Source organism: Oncorhynchus gorbuscha, linkage group LG11 (assembly GCF_021184085.1).
Source record: "Oncorhynchus gorbuscha isolate QuinsamMale2020 ecotype Even-year linkage group LG11, OgorEven_v1.0, whole genome shotgun sequence".
In the NCBI taxonomy this organism is placed as follows: domain Eukaryota; kingdom Metazoa; phylum Chordata; class Actinopteri; order Salmoniformes; family Salmonidae; genus Oncorhynchus; species Oncorhynchus gorbuscha.
This window is the reverse complement of record NC_060183.1, coordinates 47,933,305-47,939,304: the sequence shown is the minus strand read 5'-3', so window position 1 is coordinate 47,939,304 and position 6,000 is coordinate 47,933,305.

Here is a 6,000-nt window from a genome sequence, read left to right as displayed (position 1 = left end):
AAATTTATTGTCAATCAGTGTTGCTTCCTAAGTGGACAGTTTGATTTCACAGAAGTGTGATTGACTTGTAGTTACATTTTGTTGTTTAAGTGTTCCCTTTATTTTTTTGAGCAGTGTATTAAGTGGCATTGTTTAAAGTGGCTAGTGATACAAGTTTTACATCAATTTCCATCAATTTCCATTATTAAAGTGGCTGGGGTTGAGTCAGTATGTTGGCAGCAGCCACTCAATGTTAGTGGTGGCTGTTTAACAGTCTGATGACCTTGAGATATAAGCTGTTTTTCAGTCTCTCGGTCCCAGCTTTGATGCACCTGTACTGACCTCGCCTTCTGGATGATAGTGGGGTGAACGGGCAGTGGCTCGGGTGGTTGTTGTCCTTGATGATTTTTATGGCCTTCCCGTGACATCGGGTGGTGTAGGTGTCCTGAAGGGCAGGTAGCTTTCCTCCGGTGATGCGTTGTGCAGACCTCACTACCCTCTGGAGAGCCTTACAGTTGTGGGCGGAGCAGTTGCCGTACCAGGCGGTGATACAGCCCGACAGGATGCTCTCGATTGTGCATCTATAGAAGTTTCTGAGTGCTTTTGGTGACAAGCTGAATTTCTTCAGCCTCCTGAGGTTGAAGAGGCGCTGCTGCGCCTTCTTCACAACGCTGCCTGTGTGGCCACGCAGTCGTGGGTGAACAGGGAGTACAGCAGAGGGCTCAGAATGCACCCTTGTGGGGCCCCAGTGTTGAGGATCAGCGGGGTGGATATGTTATTACCTACCCTCACCACCTGGGGGCGGCCCGTCAGGAAGTCAGGTACCCAGTTGCACAGGTCGGGGTCGAGACCCAGGGTCTCGAGCTTGATGACGAGTTTGGAGGGTACTATGGTGTTAAATGCTGAGCTGTAGTCGATGAACAGCATTCTCAAATAGATATTCCTCTTGTCCAGATGGGTTAGGGCAGTGTGCAGTGTGGTTGCGATTGCGTCGTCTGTGGACCTATTTGGGCGGTAAGCAAATTGGAGTGGGTCTAGGGTGTCAGGTAGGGTGGAGGTGATATGGTCCTTGACTAGTCTCTCAAAGCACTTCATGATGATGGAAGTGAGTGCTACGGGGCGGTAGTCGTTTAGCTCAGTTACCTTAGCTTTCTTGGGAACAGGAACAATGGTGGCCCTCTTGAAGCATGTGGGAACAGCAGACTGGGATAAGGATTGATTGAATATGTCCATAAACACACCAGCCAGCTGGTCTGCACATGCTCTGAGGACACGGCTGGGGATGCCGTCTGGACCTGCAGCCTTGCGATGGTTAACACGTTTAAATGTTTTACTCATGTCGGCTGCAGTGAAGGAGAGCCCGGGCCGTGTGAGCAAAAAAGTTATTTAGTCTGCCTGGGAGCAAGACATCCTGGTCCGCGACGGGGCTGGTTTTAATTTTGTAATCCGTGATTGACTGTAGACCCTGCCACATACCTCTTGTGTCTGAGCCGTTGAATTGCGACTCTACTTTGTCTCTATACTGACACTTAGCTTGTTTGATTGCCTTGTGGAGGGAATAGCTACACTGTTTGTATTCGGTCATGTTTCCGGTCACCTTGCCCTGGTTAAAAGCAGTGATTCCCGCTTTCAGTTTCACGCGAATGCTGCCATCAATCCACGGTTTCTGGTTTGGGAATGTTTTAATCGTTGCTGTGGGTGTAGCATCGCCGATGCACTTTCTAATGAACTCGCTCACCGAATCAGCATTCGTCAATGTTGTTGTTGGACGCAATGCGGAACATATCCCAATCCATGTGGTCGAAGCGTAGTTTGCCCCCTTTCCTCTGCACTCAACTTTCTTTCTTGCCCAGAGTACACATTTTAGATGTATTATTGTTGTTATTATTTATTATTACTACTGTACCTACATTCTTAAAAACTAAGACAGAAAAGTGTAAAAAGAAAAATATGCAGGACAAGCCATAAGAGGAAAAAGCACGATGGGATGGGGGATTGAGGGATGGGTAGAGAGAACAGTAGAGGGCTTTGAAAACTATTATTACTGCAACACATTACCAAGTTCCAAACTGCCTCTGGAAGCAACTCTAGCACAATAACTGTTCGTCGGGAGCTTCATGAAATGGGTTTCCTTGGCTTAGCAGCCGCACACAAGTCTAAGATCAACATGCGCAATGCCAAGCATCGGCTGGAGTGTCAAGCGTCTTCCGCCATTGGACTCTGGAGCAGTGGAAAAGCATTCTCTGAGTGATGAATCACGCTTCACTATCTGGCAGTCCGACGGATGAATCTGAGTTTGGCGGATTCCAGGAAAACGCTACCTGCCCCAATGCATAGTGCCAACTGTAAAGTTTGATGGAGGAGGAATAATGGTCTGGGGCTGTTTTTTATGGTTCGGGTTAGGCCCCTTAGATACAGTGAAGGGAAATCTTAACACTACAGCATACAATGACATTCTAGACGATTCTTTTCCTCCAACTTTGTGGCAACAGTTTGGGGAAGGCCCTTTCCTGTTTCAGCATGACAATGCCCCCATGCACTAAGCGAGGTCCATACAGAAATGGTTTGTCGAGATCGGTGTGGAAGAACTTGACTGGCCTGCACAGAGCCCTGACCTCAACCCCATCGAACACTTTTAGGATGATGTGGAACGCCGTCTGCGAGCCAGGGCTAATCGCCCAACATCAGTGCCCAACCTCACTAATGCTCGTGGCTGAATGGAAGCAAGTCCCCACAGCAATGTTCCATCTGGTGGAACATCTAGTGGAAAGCTTTCCCAGAAGAGTGGAGGCTGTTATAGGAGCAAAGGGGGGACCAACTCCATATTAATGCCCATGATTTTGAAATGAGATGTTCGACGAGCAGGTGACCACATACCTTTGGTCATGTAGTGTAGCTACCAGTGGTGTAAAGTAAAGTATAAATACCTTAAAGTACTACTGAAGTAGTTTTTTTATGTGTACTTTAATTTATTATTCATATTTTTGACTACTTTTACTTTTCTACATCCCTAAAGAAAATAATGTACTTTTTACTCCATACATTTTCCCTGACACCCAAAAGTACTCGTTACATTTTGAATGATTAGCAGGACAGGAAAACGGTGAGAACATCCCTGGTCCTCCCTACTGCCTCTTATCTGGCGTGCTCACAAACACACATGCTTAGTTTGTAAATTATGTCAAAGTGCTGGAGTGTGCCACTGGCTATCTGTAAATCTGGTTTGCTTAATATAAGGAATTTGAAATAATTTATACTTGTACTTTTGATACTTAAGTATATTTTAGCAATTACATTTACTTTTGATACTTAAGTATATTAAAAACCAAATACTATGACTTTTACTCAAGTTGTATTTTACTGGGTGACATTCACTTTTACTTGAGTCATCTATTAAAGTATCTCTATATTAAGGTCAAGTATGACCATTTTGCACTTTTCCACCACTGATAGCTACTGTAACTATTTAGCTTCTTGTACCCGTTGTTGGCGCTTGTTGACCCGCAGTGTTGTGCCAGTCCCGCTTGATCTGGTGCGATTCAGAATGGCCATCCACGATCTGTTTGCATCGCCAGACTCAACCCATTGTCCCGTTGTTGGCTTTCCATAAAGGGTTCATCAGGCCCACTCAGGGTCGATCCCCTATCACGCAGATGGCTTAGGGGGCTGCTGTATGCGTTTCCACCAATTCCCTTTCCCCCTCAGGTAGGGAGGACGATCAGTCTCGAGAGCGCATCTTTTCTACTTGTTGCTCCACTTTGGCCACAGCAACCATGGGAACTCCCTCTCCGGGCAGACCTCCTTTCACAAGCGAAAGACAAGCTTTGGCTCCCCAATCCCAGCATACTGAAGTTGTTGGTGTGGTCCCTGAACATGACCTCCGTGTAGCTGCAGTGTTGTCCTTCTTGGTAATTGATCAAATTCAGGCAACCAGGGAATCCTCTATCTGAACCCTGTATTAAGTGGAATGTCCTCAGGATAAGGTGTCGACCATGCAGAATTGCCTTTTCCTCTCCAATTTCTGTCATTTTGACTTTCCTCCAGGAGCTTCTGGCTGCCGGGAAGTCCCCATCTAAACTCAGCAAAAAAAGAATCGTCCCCTTTTCAGGACCCTGTCTTTCAAAGATAATTTGTAAAACTCCAAATAACTTCACAGATCTACATTGTAAAGGGTTTAAACACTGTTTCCCATGCTTGTTCAATGAACCATAAACAATTAATGAACATGCACCTGTGGAACGGTCGTTAAGATACTAACAGCTTACAGATGGTAGGCAATTAAGGTCACAGTTATGAAAACTTAGGACACTAAAGAGGTCTTTCTACTGACTCTGAAAAATACCAACATCTCATCTGCGTGAACGTGCCTTAGGCATGCTGCAAGGAGGCATGCGGACTGCAGATGTGACCAGGGCAATAAATTGTAATGTCCGTACTGTGAGATGCCTAAGACAGAGCTACAGGGAGACAGGATGGACAGCTGGGTCCGTCATGGTCTGGGGCAGTGTATCACAGCATCATTGGACTGAGCTTGTTGTCATTGCAGGCAATTTCAAAGCTGTGCATTACAGGGAAGACATCCTCCTTCCTCATGTAGTACCCTTCCTGCAGGCTCATCCTGACATGACCCTTCAGCATGACAATGCCACCAGCCATACTGCTTGTTCTGTGTGTGACTTCCTGCAAGACAGGAATGTCAGTGTTCTGCCACGGCCAGCGAAGAGCCCGGATCTCAATCCCATTGAGCATGTCTGGGACCTGTTGGATCGGAGGGGGAGGGCTAGGGCCATTCCCCCCAAAATACTGACTGTTACTTTTGATTTTGACTCCCCCTTTGTTCAGGGACACATTAATCCATTTCTGTTAGTCACATGTCTGTGGAACTTGTTCAGTTTATGTCTCCGTTGTTGAGTCTTAAGTTCACACAAATATTTACACATGTTAAGTTTGCACACAATAAACAAAGTCGACAGTGAGAGGACATTTCTTTTTTTGCTGAGTTTACATTGAAAGGGTATAGGGCAGCCACCTCTATAGCTCATAACCAGGGACACACCCTTTAGTTTCGAAATTCATGAAAGTTGCCCGCAGGCTACGGCCATCCAAGGCCCCTTCAGTACCCTCATTGGAACTAGACGATCACTTATAAGTCCACCATTTGAGCCCCTGTCTTCACTTGAGCTATGTGAGCTCTCTGTCAAGACGGCTTTTTATTGACTATTGTTTCAGCCAAGAGTGTTGGAGAATTGCATGCTTTTTCTACCTATCCTTCATACCTCACTTTAGCAGAAGATGGATCTAAGGCAGTGCTTTGGTTAAATCCAGCATTCTTACATAAAGTGCTTTCATCGTCACATGCTAACCAGACCCTAACAACGCGAAACTCCATCTTAACTCCTCTTCCATAGTTACTTTCCTCAAAAGTATGTATGTAAGTGTAACGGATGTGAAATGCTAGCTTAGTTAGCGGTGCGCGCTAAATAGTGTTTCAATCGGTGACGTCACTTGCTCTGAGACCTTGAAGTAGTAGTTCCCCTTGCTCTGCAAGGGCTGCGGCTTTTGCGGAGCGATGTGTAACGATGCTTCGTGGGTGACTGTTGTTGATGTGTGCAGAGTGTCCCTGGTTCGCGCCCGGGTATGGGCGAGGGGACGGTCTAAAGTTATACTGTTACATAAGGGACCTAGTTTCAGGCGTTTCTTTTACGCCTGCTACGTTAGGTAACTGCATACAATCATACTCCCCACCCAGAAACAAAATGCTATTTATCATGAAATGTCTTGATGTGAATATGTATTTATTTTTTGGATTTTGGGGCTTTACCTGGCTCATCACACTCTAGCGACAGCTTGTGGCGGGCCGGGTGCCAGAACGAGCAGTATGGCTGGTGGCATTGTCATGCTGAAGGGTCATGTCAGGATGAGCCTGCAGGAAGGGTACTACATGAGGAAGGAGGATGTCTTCCCTGTAATGCACAGCTTTGAAATTGCCTGCAATGACAACAAGTTCAGTCCAATGATGCT